Genomic DNA, 12948 nt, shown 5'->3' with positions numbered 1-12948 from the left:
GCAATCTGGGCGGCAAGGGCTGAGTGTACTAACGAGTATCAGAACTTTAAAGAGGAGATGATACGGGTTTTTGATCGTTCAGTTTTTGGGAAAGAAGCTTCCAGGGCCCTGGCTTCCCTATGTCAAGGTAATCGATCCATAACGGATTACTCTATAGAGTTTCGCACTCTTGCTGCCTCCAGTGACTGGAACGAGCCGGCGTTGCTCGCTCGTTTTCTGGAGGGTCTCCACGCTGAGGTTAAGGATGAGATTCCCTCCCGGGAGGTTCCTTCCAGCGTGGATTCTTTGATTGAACTCGCCATCCGCATAGAACGACGGGTTGATCTTCGTCACCGAGCTCGTGGAAGAGAGCTCGCGTTAACAGTGTCCCCCCTCTCCGCATCACTACCATCTCCCCCCACTGGCTCAGGTGTTGAGCCCATGCAGCTGGGGGGTATTCGCATCTCGACTAAGAAGAGGGAACGGAGAATCACCAACCGCATCTGTCTCTATTGCGGTTCCGCTGGACATTTTGTCATTTCATGTCCAGTAAAAGCCAGAGCTCATCAGTAAGCGGAGGGCTACTGGTGAGCGCTACTACTCAGGTCTCTCCGTCAAGATCCTGTACTACCTTGTCGGTCCATCTACGCTGGACCGGTTCGGCAACTTCCTGCAGTGCCTTGATAGACTCTGGGGCTGAGGGCTGTTTTATGGACGAAGCCTGGGCTCGGGAACATGACATTCCTCTCAGACAGTTAGGGGAGCCCACGGCCATGTTCGCCTTGGATGGTAGTCCTCTCCCCAGTATATTATGTGAAACACTACCTTTAACCCTCACTGTTTCTGGTAATCATAGTGAAACCATTTCTTTTTTGATTTTTCGTTCACCTTTTACACCTGTTGTTTTGAGTCATCCCTGGCTAGTGTGTCATAATCCTTCTATTAATTGGTCTAGTAATTCTATCCTATCCTGGAACGTTTCTTGTCATGTGAAATGTTTAATGTCTGCTATCCCTCCTGTTTCTTCTGCCCCCTCTTCCTCCTCGAGTGCGCCAGGAGGCGCTCGGTGAGTGGGGGAGTACTGTCATGTATTGTCATATATTGTCATGTCTTGTCCCTGTGCTTTCTCTTCTCTTCGTTTCCCCCTGCTGGTCGTATTAGGTTTCTTTCTCTCTCTCTATCGTTCCGTTCCTGCTCCCAGCTGTTCCTCATTCTCCTAACGACCTCGTTTACTCTCTCACACCTGTCCCCTATTTTGCCCTCTGATTAGGTCTCTATTTCTCTCTCGGTTTCTGCCTCTGTCCTTGTCGGATTCTTGTTTGCTGTGTCCTTGTTCTGTCCTGTCGTGTTTTGCCTTTTCATCAGATGCTGCGTGTGAGCAGGTGTCTCTGTCCGCTACGGCCCGTGCCTACCCGAAGGGACCTGCAGTCTGTTGCCGCTTGTCCTGCAATTCTCCTCAACAACTAGAGGATTTATGTTTTCCCTGTTTGGACTTTAATAAACTCAGTTTCTGTTAAGTCGCTTTTGGGTCCTCACTCACCTGCATAACATTAACTAGAAAGTCGGGGCACCACGAAAGAGTGTTTATAGAGCTGTTGTCTTCCAAATAAACTGAAAGACCTAGTAATATTTTACATCAATAGCAGTCAATATTAATCTTCACCTTATTTCAGTCTCATCTGAAAGTTGTCTTCACCCTGGCTAACAAGTTGAATCAGCAATACAAAATTGGGTTTAATTATTTATTTACTAAATACCTAACTAATCACACAGAATTACATATACACAGAATGCAAATTATGTCAAACAGAAAATGTTCCTGGTGGACAGAGCCGATATGACGGCTGGTTACACAAAGGAAAGGGGGTTGGGTTTGAGTGAAAGAGCGGGAAGACTGAGGAAAAAAGGGAGAAGCTGTGCTATTGTAAATACAGTATCTTATGCATTCTAAATTACCACCCATTTGGAAAAGGAAAATGCAATAAATATTTACTCTGAGCTGCGCTTCGGTAGGTTGGTCGAAGATGCTGGCGGTGTTGGCCAACAGAGATATTCCTGTCCTCGGAAGAATGTCTCTGGTGCTAAATTGAATACGTTGTAGTATCTTTGTTGTGTGTTAGACTGGATACGTTGTCCGTCCTTTCCTAGCCCATAGCTGCTGTTGCTAACTCAACGGCTAGGATGTCTCACTTCTTTAGGGAATAAGAGGTCAAAGTTCATAGCATTCACAACCAAAGCTCATGCTGAGGTTGTCTTAGTTGACATGTTAGTCCTTTTAAACGTATGGACCGTCGTCCTATAGTCCTCAGAACAGAAGGTTACATTTTCGTCAAGGGCTTATATAGTGGAGGGAGAGATGGGTGTGTTTCATAGTTTATAACCCATGTCTCTTCACAGGGGCGGGCTACTGATTGAGCAGAGCTCTTGTCACGCCCTGACCTTAGAGATCCTTATTTATTCTCTATGTTTGGTTAGGTCAGGGTGTGACTCGGGTGGGAGAATCTATGTTTTCTATTTCTTTGTGGTTTTTGCATAGTGTGGTTCCCAATCAGATGCAGCTGCCTATTGTTATCTCTGATTGGGGATCATATATAAGTTGTGATTTTCCATTTGGGTTTTGTGGAGAGTTATTTTCTGTTTAGCTGTTTTGTTTGCCTGACAGAACTGTGCGCTTTCGTTTTTCTACTTTGTTATTTTGTTGCGGTGTTCAGTTTTATTGAAAATCATGAACGGCTACCACGCTGCACCTTAGTCTCCTTTTCAACCCACGAGAGTCGTTACAGCTCTAACCTTTATGAAAACCCAATTCTCTCATTTGGAAGCTAAAATTACACGTAATATTTTCCCAGATACAGTTTATGTCATCCTGTCATCAGTCATAATGTCTCAGATGACAACCGAACTGACAACATATTCATTAAGTACCATAGCATATTTTCAACTTGTTCTATTACCGAAATATTGTTCCGTTCCCCCCACTTGTTTGATGTTCCTAGGCTCTCTATGTTTAACAAAGGCTATTCAAGAGTCCTTCAGTTGAGTCAAAGAGAGAGGGAAGGGAGAAAGGTATTTATGGGAGGTTCATAAATCTTACCCACAGGCCAACGTCATGACACTTCCCTTGATGACAGTGACAGACTACACAATCAGAAATAACTTTTTGGAGGCAGAGTTGGAACTTGTGATCCAATACTTCTTTAGAAGTGTAGATAGTGTAACATGTGGTTCCTTCCAGAATCTCCCAACAGCTTGTGAATGTGCTGTAAGATAAGTGTTGGTACATGTTGATGTTTTGACAATATAACTGGGTGCTTCACCTCTTCAGGCATGGCCCTCTTACTGAGTCTGCCTCCTACCCTTAACAAGCCATCTTCCAGCATAGTTTTACTTTTATACCACATGTTCAGTTTTCCAATGCAAATATTTCAGCAGGGAATCGTTCCCTCTGACTGAAACAAATGATTGAGGTTTCAGCCCTTGAGAAATCTGTAGTCAAAAGTTAACCACCGAATGCAGCTCTGACCTCCTTCTCAGTTCCTACTTCCACTGACTGTGCTTGGGAGTCATCCGCAGAGGCCAGTATTTCTTTACTCTTCTGAGCTCTAGAAGAGCATCTCTGAGTTTAAAAGGCTTTGCAATGACTCCAATCAGAAAAGTAGATGCACTCTCAGAGTCCTTCACAACAACAAAGTTCACCGTCAGGTCACGTTTTTCTCTGGATCACCTGATGAGATTGGAGTGGGATCCAAGAACAGCTTTGGCCATTCTTCCTTTGACTTCAAGAGAAAGTCTGGGCCCTCTATTCATCTTTTACAAGCCAAAAAGCTGTCAGCCAACAAACCTCTAGAGGCCTCATCAGCAGGATTCTCCTTGATGCTGATATACAGTGCCTTGCGAAAGTATTCGGCCCCCTTGAACTTTGCGACCTTTTGCCACATTTCAGGCTTCAAACATAAAGATATAAAACGGTATTTTTTTGTGAAGAATCAACAACAAGTGGGACACAATCATGAAGTGGAACGACATTTATTGGATATTTCAAACTTTTTTAACAAATCAAAAACTGAAAAATTGGATGTGCAAAATTATTCAGCCCCCTTAAGTTAATACTTTGTAGCGCCACCTTTTGCTGCGATTACAGCTGTAAGTCGCTTGGTGTATGTCTCTATCAGTTTTGCACATCGAGAGACTGAATTTTTTTTCCCATTCCTCCTTGCAAAACAGCTCGAGCTCAGTGAGGTTGGATGGAGAGCATTTGTTAGCAGCAGTTTTCAGTTCTTTCCACAGATTCTCGATTGGATTCAGGTCTGGACTTTGACTTGGCCATTCTAACACCTGGATATGTTTATTTTTGAACCATTCCATTGTAGATTTTGCTTTATGGTTTGGATCATTGTCTTGTTGGAAGACAAATCTCCGTCCCAGTCTCAGGTCCTTTGCAGACTCCATCAGGTTTTCTTCCAGAATGGTCCTGTATTTGGCTCCATCCATCTTCCCATCCATTTTAACCATCTTCCCTGTCCCTGCTGAAGAAAAGCAGGCCCAAACCATGATGCTGCCACCACCATGTTTGACAGTGGGGATGATGTGTTCATGATGTGTTCTGCATGCTCTGGCATTCCAAAGTCTTCGGACTTGAAGCACCTTTTCACCTTAAGTTCTGCCACTTTCCCTAAATGCGACATGCATTCTTGCCATTGCTGTGAGATAGATTGGTGTATGTTGTTATCACAGCTGATGTCCCTGCTACACAACTCCTATAGCAACAGTTGGAGAAAGAGTAAACTGAAATAGAATGCCCAAGTGGTCATATATTGAGCTGACCACCGACAAGAGTCCACATCTTGTATATGGGTGTTTAAACAAGAGGTCTTGAATTGGAACGTGTCAGTCTCAACACACCAGTGCAATCCCAGAGCCCTTTACACTAGTAAGTCATCTTTATCCAAACACAGCTCTCTGGTCGCTTTGGATCTTCTTTCCTCGGGAATAGATAGCAGTAAAATCCTTTACCATCTGCATGGCTTCTTCTGAAGGTAGGGATTTCAGACAATCATCCACAAATAAATTATAAAGCACAGTATCAAACACATCAGTCACAAAGAGAGTCATGCTGTCCTCCACTGATGCACCAGCATCCTGTTCTCCACTGGGTCCTGTGTAACATTTTCATCAGGCCACCACAAAAAACGTAGAAAGTCTCCGACACTTTCACTTGGTGGAACATGGCTTGTATGTCTGCCATTAAAGCGACAGGTTCCTCTCTAAACCTCGTCGGGACTCTAAGGAGAGTATTTGTGGCGGTCTGAACCTTGTAGCAGTTGGCTGTTCATGGATGTTCTGCTGAAAAACTGACCCAAAGTCAAACACCACTCTCAAGCTTTTCTTTTTGGGTGGTACACACCATGATGTGGAATTCTTACCATCGTTGTGGTTAAACTGATGATCTGGCACGACCTCAGCATACCCTTTGTCAATAACATCAGTTAGAGAAGCTGTATATTCTTCATGATACTTCTCAACTTTCTCTTCAAACTCGGCACACACTGCTCAACAATACAGTGACTGTTAGGCATGGTGATGTCACTCTTGAACAGCAGGACCATACAGTAATGGTCCTCTTGAAGTGAACTGAACAATCCATTATTTCCTTCAACTTCAGGTCCTCTTGATTTCTTCAGTTCTTCCTCTGTGGATTTCTCATTAAAATCATGGTTATATTGTGCCACCAACAACTCTATTATAAACATTTGTATTTATTTTTTATTGAATATTCAAAACATACAATATACTTGCAGTGAAGCCGCTCAACAACTACATCATACCAGTCATTCAACAGATTCCCATTCAGAGCGAACCACAGAAGCACCCAGGGTCAATGCCCTGCTCAAGGGCATGTTGACCGATCTACCACCAGGCCAAACAAAGTGAACCCGAACCCTTCAAGATCCACCCCCACAGTTCCCCAATAGCTGTCCCTCAACCATTCGATTCCCCTCCCACAGTCCCCCCCCCCCCCAGGAATAAAAATAAAAAATACAATTAATTCCATTCCCCACCCCCAAGAACCGACCCAATGCACCAACAACCAAGAGAATGAACTAAAGAGAAAAAAGGAAAGAAAAACAGCAAACTACAATGCAACATTTTATTTTTTAAATAATACATCTTAGACAAAGGAAATCAAGGACAACTAAAATCATGACAGCAATACCAACTGTATATGTTAGTGTGCATGTCTGGCACTATTACATGTATGTGTGTGTTCTTGTATGTGCTTATTTGAATGAGAGTGTGTGTATATGCATATGTACAAACACCTGCATGGCATCAGCCTCAGGCAAACCGGCATTAGTTATAAAAAACACCACCACTTAGTGTCATTCAAATGTACTTTTTATTATGCTTTATTTTGACCTTTTTTAAAAACTTTTTTAAAACTTTTATCTTTGACCATCATTCTATCTCCCACACAGCAACTCCACTCCCACTTGTCTCCAATTCCACATACCAACCCTCAGCTTCCCTCAGCCCATCCCATCTATCTCTGTTGGCCACCCACTTCGGGTTTCTACGCTACACATAGCTTTCAACTATGCTGTGATGTTTAACGTACAATTTCAATCTATCTAATCGAATAGAATCCACAGATTGCGAGTTGAAGATAAATACTTTTACTAAGAGTATTAGTAATTGACTGACCCGGTCTCTCCAGATCTCCTAACAGTACTATTTCTAGGGTCAATTTTAGATCAATGCTATGCATTTTCAGCCATTCCTGAACCTGAGACCAGAAACAGGCTATCTGAGGGATATACCAAAATAAATGGTCTATTGATTCTGTATCCTCAAAATCTGCAGAGCTTCAATGATTTTATACCCCAAATATTCAACATTTTGTTGGTGGCAAGTATTCTTTATAATAATTTTAGCTGAAAAGCACAAAGTCTTGAATCTCTCGTTGTTTTATTTATCAACTTGTACACTGTCAGGAGAATTTTCAATCCCAATGATGATAACAATCACTATAGCTTTGACCAATTCCCCCTAGGTTGTAAAGCTAAGGTTAGTAAGAATTAGGCAAAGACTCAGATTCTGCAAAAGGTTCATTGTAGTTTATTCATGAGAGCTCTAAAAATCATATAATGTCCATAGCCTTTTATATAACTCCTACAAGCACCTACATGTCTTCAAGCGCATCTGTTCATTCCTGGATGGAGGAACTTTATCTCCAATTCCCTACGTCCTCCCGCTGCCACCTACCTCCTCCGTTTTTGGGGTAATGCTGTAATCAATTGGTTGTACTCTTGGATTGAGCAGACCTTTCTGTACAATTCTGATAACTCCATGAAGGACATAACTCTACCATTCCAATTTACAATATAATTTAAGAACAAAATACCCTTTTCAAACATCTTTCCCATAAATACAGGTATTTCATCAACCAGCACATTTAAGTTCAGCCATAACATTTGTTGTAATATTTGTTAATATCTTTTCAGGGGGATGAAATTGAAATTGTAGCCAGTTCTGCAATGCTTGTTTGAAAAAGAGAGATACTTTGAAAAAAGTATCATTTTCAATTAATCGAAAATGAGACATGGCAAAGGCAAAAAGGCCATTTTTAAACAATTGATGATTTCTTAGTAATCTCCTTGAGAACCAAAGTTCAAATAAAACTACTTTTGAATGAGTGAAGCTTTTAGAGAGGTTTAGTGATTTTATATTTAATCATCTCAACCCACCCAATTAATAATTCATTATATAGATAGGCATGTGTTAATTTGTCTGGTTTAGCATCCCAGATAAAGCAAAATATTTTTGCTCATGATTTGAAAAACAAATCATCAGGAGTAGGCAGTGCCATAAGTAAGTGAGTAAACTGAGATATGACTAAGGAGTTAATCAGGGCAATTTTTCCATAAATAGACAGGTATCTACCTCTCCATGGTGGCAGGATCTTATCTATTTTTTACAAGTTTTCTATTGAAATTCATTGTGGAGAGCTTATTTATATCCTTTGTGATATGAATACAGAGTCTAGCTTGCGGACTTAATATAAAACTTGAGTCATCGGCATACATGGACACCTTTGTTTTTAAGCCTTGGATTTCTGATCCTCTAATGTTGTCATTGGATCTTATTTTAATAACTAGCATTTCGATGGCCATAGCAAATAGATATGGTGACAGCGGACACCCGTGTTTAACTCCTCTTGACAATTTAAAACTCTGAGAAGTAGCCGTTATTTACTATTTTACACCTGGGGTTGCTATACATAATTTTTACCAATTTTATAAGAGAATTACCGAAATTGAAAAAATCCAGACATTTATAAATAAAATCCAGTCTTTATCATATGCCTTTTCAAAATCCGCTATAAATACCATTTCTGGCTTCTTATATGTTTCATGATGTTCTATTATTTCTAGTAGTTGTCGTATATTATCTCCAATGTATATTCCATGTAAAAAACCTGTCTGATCAGGATGAACAATACCTGGTAAAACCCTTTTAATTCTGAATGCTCTCCATTTTGCTAGTAGTTTTGCATCACAACATTGAAGTGTAAGGGGCCTCCAGTTTTTTAGATAGACTGAGTCTTTATATTTGTCATCTGTGTCTTGTTTTAATTGTCATGCAGGTGAAAGAGGACCCAAAAGCGACTTGGCGAAAACAGAGTCTTTAATCCAGTAAAGTAAATACAATCAAAAAAACACAACTTTCACTCGAAATGACGAGGACAAACTGGAGACTCGATCTTGAACAGCAGGTGAACAGCAGGTTGCCTCGGGAAGGCACTTGAACCAGACAGACTCAGACACCTGCTCACCACGCAGCATCTGAGGAAAACACGACACGACAGGGCGATACACAAACACAGCACGGTGAATTCAAGACAAGGAACCGACAGGGCAGAAACGAATAACAAGGAGAGAAATAGGGACTCTAATCAGGGAAAAGGATCAGGAACAGGTGTGGGAAGGCTAAATGATGATTAGGGGAATAGGAACAGCTGGGAGCAGGAACGGAACGATAGAGAGAAGAGAGAGCGGGAGAGTGAGAGAGGGAGGGGGAGAGAGAGGGATAGAAAGAGGGAAAGAACCTAATAAGACCAGCAGAGGGAAACGAATAGAAGGAAGCACAGGGACAAGACAAGATAATAAATGACAAAACATGACAGTACCCCCCCACTCACCGAGCGCCTCCTGGCGCACTCGAGGAGGAATCCTGGCGGCAACGGAGGAAATCATCAATGAGTGAACGGTCCAGCACGTCCCGAGACGGAACCCAACTCCTCTCCTCAGGACCGTAACCCTCCCAATCCACTAAGTATTGGTGACCCCGTCCCCGAGAACGCATGTCCATGATCTTATGTACCTTGTAAATAGGTGCGCTCTCGACAAGGACGGGAGGGGGGGAGGGAAGACGAACGGGAGTGCGAAGAAAGGGCTTGACACAGGAGACATGGAAGACAGGATGGACGCGACGAAGATGTCGCGGAAGAAGCAGTCGCACAGCGACAGGATTGACGACCTGGGAGACACGGAACGGACCAATGAACCGCGGAGTCAACTTACGAGAAGCTGTCGTAAGAGGAAGGTTGCGAGTGGAAAGCCACACTCTCTGGCCGCAACAATACCTTGGACTCTTAATCCTGCGTTTATTGGCGGCTCTCACAGTCTGTGTCCTGTAACGGCAAAGTGCAGACCTCACCCTCCTCCAGGTGCGCTCACAACGTTGGACAAACGCTTGAGCGGAGGGAACGCTGGACTCGGCAAGCTGGGATGAGAACAGAGGAGGCTGGTAACCCAGACTACTCTGAAACGGAGATAACCCGGTAGCAGACGAAGGAAGCGAATTGTGAGCGTATTCTGCCCAGGGGAGCTGTTCTGCCCAAGACGCAGGGTTTCTGAAAGAAAGGCTGCGTAGTATGCGACCAATCGTCTGATTGGCCCTCTCTGCTTGACCGTTAGACTGGGGATGAAACCCGGAAGAGAGACTGACGGACGCACCAATCAAACGACAGAACTCCCTCCAAAACTGTGACGTGAATTGCGGGCCTCTGTCTGAAACGGCGTCTAACGGGAGGCCATGAATTCTGAATACATTCTCGATAATGATTTGTGCCGTCTCCTTAGCGGAAGGAAGTTTAGCGAGGGAATGAAATGTGCCGCCTTAGAGAACCTATCGACAACCGTAAGAATCACAGTCTTCCCCGCAGACAAAGGCAGACCGGTAATGAAGTCTAGGGCGATGTGAGACCATGGTCGAGAAGGAATGGGGAGCGGTCTGAGACGACCGGCAGGAGGAGAGTTACCCGACTTAGTCTGCGCGCAGTCCGAACAAGCAGCCACGAAACGGCGCGTGTCACGCTCCTGAGTCGGCCACCAAAAGCGCTGGCGAATAGACGCAAGAGTGCCTCGAACACCGGGATGACCAGCTAACTTGGCAGAGTGAGCCCACTGAAGAACAGCCAGACGAGTGGAAACAGGAACGAAAAGGAGGTTACTAGGACAAGCGCGCGGCGACGCAGTGTGCGTGAGTGCTTGCTTAACCTGTCTTTCAATTCCCCAGACTGTTAACCCGACAACACGCCCATAAGGAAGAATCCCCTCGGGATCAGTAGAAGCCACAGAAGAACTAAACAGACGGGATAAGGCATCAGGCTTGGTGTTCTTGCTACCCGGACGGTAAGAAATCACAAACTCGAAACGAGCGAAAAACAACGCCCAACGAGCTTGACGGGCATTAAGTCGTTTGGCAGAACGGATGTACTCAAGGTTCTTATGGTCTGTCCAAACGACAAAAGGAACGGTCGCCCCCTCCAACCACTGTCGCCATTCGCCTAGGGCTAAGCGGATGGCGAGCAGTTCACGGTTACCCACATCATAGTTGCGCTCAGATGGCGACAGGCGATGAGAAAAATAAGCGCAAGGATGAACCTTATCGTCAGACTGGAAGCGCTGGGATAGAATGGCTCCCACGCCTACCTCTGAAGCGTCAACCTCGACAATGAATTGTCTAGTGACATCAGGAGTAACGAGGATAGGAGCGGACGTAAAACGTTCTTTTAGAAGATCAAAAGCTCCCTGGGCGGAACCGGACCACTTAAAACACGTCTTGACAGAAGTAAGAGCTGTGAGAGGGGCAGCAACTTGACCGAAATTACGAATGAAACGCCGATAGAAATTAGCGAAACCTAAAAAGCGCTGCAACTCGACACGTGACCTTGGAACGGGCCAATCACTGACAGCTTGGACCTTAGCGGAATCCATCTGAATGCCTTCAGCGGAAATAACGGAACCGAGAAAAGTAACGGAGGAGACATGAAAAGAGCACTTCTCAGCCTTTACGTAGAGACAATTCTCTAAAAGGCGCTGTAGAACACGTCGAACGTGCTGAACATGAATCTCGAGTGACGGAGAAAAAATCAGGATATCGTCAAGATAGACAAAAACAAAGATGTTCAGCATGTCTCTCAGAACATCATTAACTAATGCCTGAAAAACAGCTGGCGCATTGGCGAGACCAAACGGCAGAACCCGGTACTCAAAATGCCCTAACGGAGTGTTAAACGCCGATTTTCCACTCGTCCCCCTCTCTGATGCGCACGAGATGGTAAGCGTTACGAAGGTCCAACTTAGTAAAGCACCTGGCTCCCTGCAGAATCTCGAAGGCTGATGACATAAGGGGAAGCGGATAACGATTCTTAACCGTTATGTCATTCAGCCCTCGATAATCCACGCAGGGGCGCAGAGTACCGTCCTTCTTCTTAACAAAAAAGAACCCCGCCCCGGCCGGAGAGGAAGAAGGCACTATGGTACCGGCGTCAAGAGACACAGACAAATAATCCTCGAGAGCCTTACGTTCGGGAGCCGACAGAGAGTATAGTCTACCCCGAGGAGGAGTGGTCCCCGGAAGGAGATCAATACTACAATCATACGACCGGTGAGGAGGAAGGGAGTTGGCTCGGGACCGACTGAAGACCGTGCGCAGATCATGATATTCCTCCGGCACTCCTGTCAAATCGCCAGGTTCCTCCTGAGAAGTAGGGACAGAAGAAACGGGAGGGATGGCAGACATTAAACACTTCACATGACAAGAAACGTTCCAGGATAGGATAGAATTACTAGACCAATTAATAGAAGGATTATGACATACTAGCCAGGGATGACCCAAAACAACAGGTGTAAACGGTGAACGAAAAATCAAAAAAGAAATAGTCTCACTGTGGTTACCAGATACTGTGAGGGTTAAAGGTAGTGTCTCAAATCTGATACTGGGAAGATGACTACCATCTAAGGCGAACATGGGCGTAGGCTTCTCTAACTCTCTGAAAGGAATGTCATGTTTCCGAACCCATGCTTCGTCCATGAAACAACCCTCAGCCCCAGAGTCTATCAAGGCACTACATGTAGCACCCGAACCGGTCCAGCGTAGATGGACCGACAAAGTAGTACAGGATCTTGATGGAGAGACTTGAGTAGTTGCGCTCACCTGTAGCCCTCCGCTTACAGATGAGCTCTGGCTTTTACTGGACATGAATTAACAAAATGTCCAGCAACTCCGCAATAGAGGCACAGGCGGTTGGTGATCCTCCGTTCCCTCTCCTTAGTCGAGATGCGAATCCCTCCCAGCTGCATGGGCTCAGTCTCTGAGCCAGAGGAGGGAGATGGTTGCGATGCGGAGCAGGGAAACACCGTTGATGCGAGCTCTCTTCCACGAGCCCGGTGACGAAGATCTACCCGTCGTTCTATGCGGATGGCGAGAGCAATCAAAGAGTCCACATCTGAAGGAACCTCCCGGGAGAGAATCTCATCCTTAACCACTGCGTGGAGTCCCTCCAGAAAACGAGCGAGCAGCGCCGGCTCGTTCCACTCACTAGAGGCAGCAAGAGTGCGAAACTCAATAGAATAATCCGTTATGGACCGTTCACCTTGGCATAAGGAAGCCAGGGCCCTAGAA

The sequence above is a fragment of the Oncorhynchus gorbuscha genome, linkage group LG13, assembly GCF_021184085.1.
Source record: "Oncorhynchus gorbuscha isolate QuinsamMale2020 ecotype Even-year linkage group LG13, OgorEven_v1.0, whole genome shotgun sequence".
Lineage (NCBI taxonomy): Eukaryota > Metazoa > Chordata > Actinopteri > Salmoniformes > Salmonidae > Oncorhynchus > Oncorhynchus gorbuscha.
The sequence above is the reverse complement of the archived record's forward strand: the minus strand, read 5'-3'. Positions refer to the sequence as shown.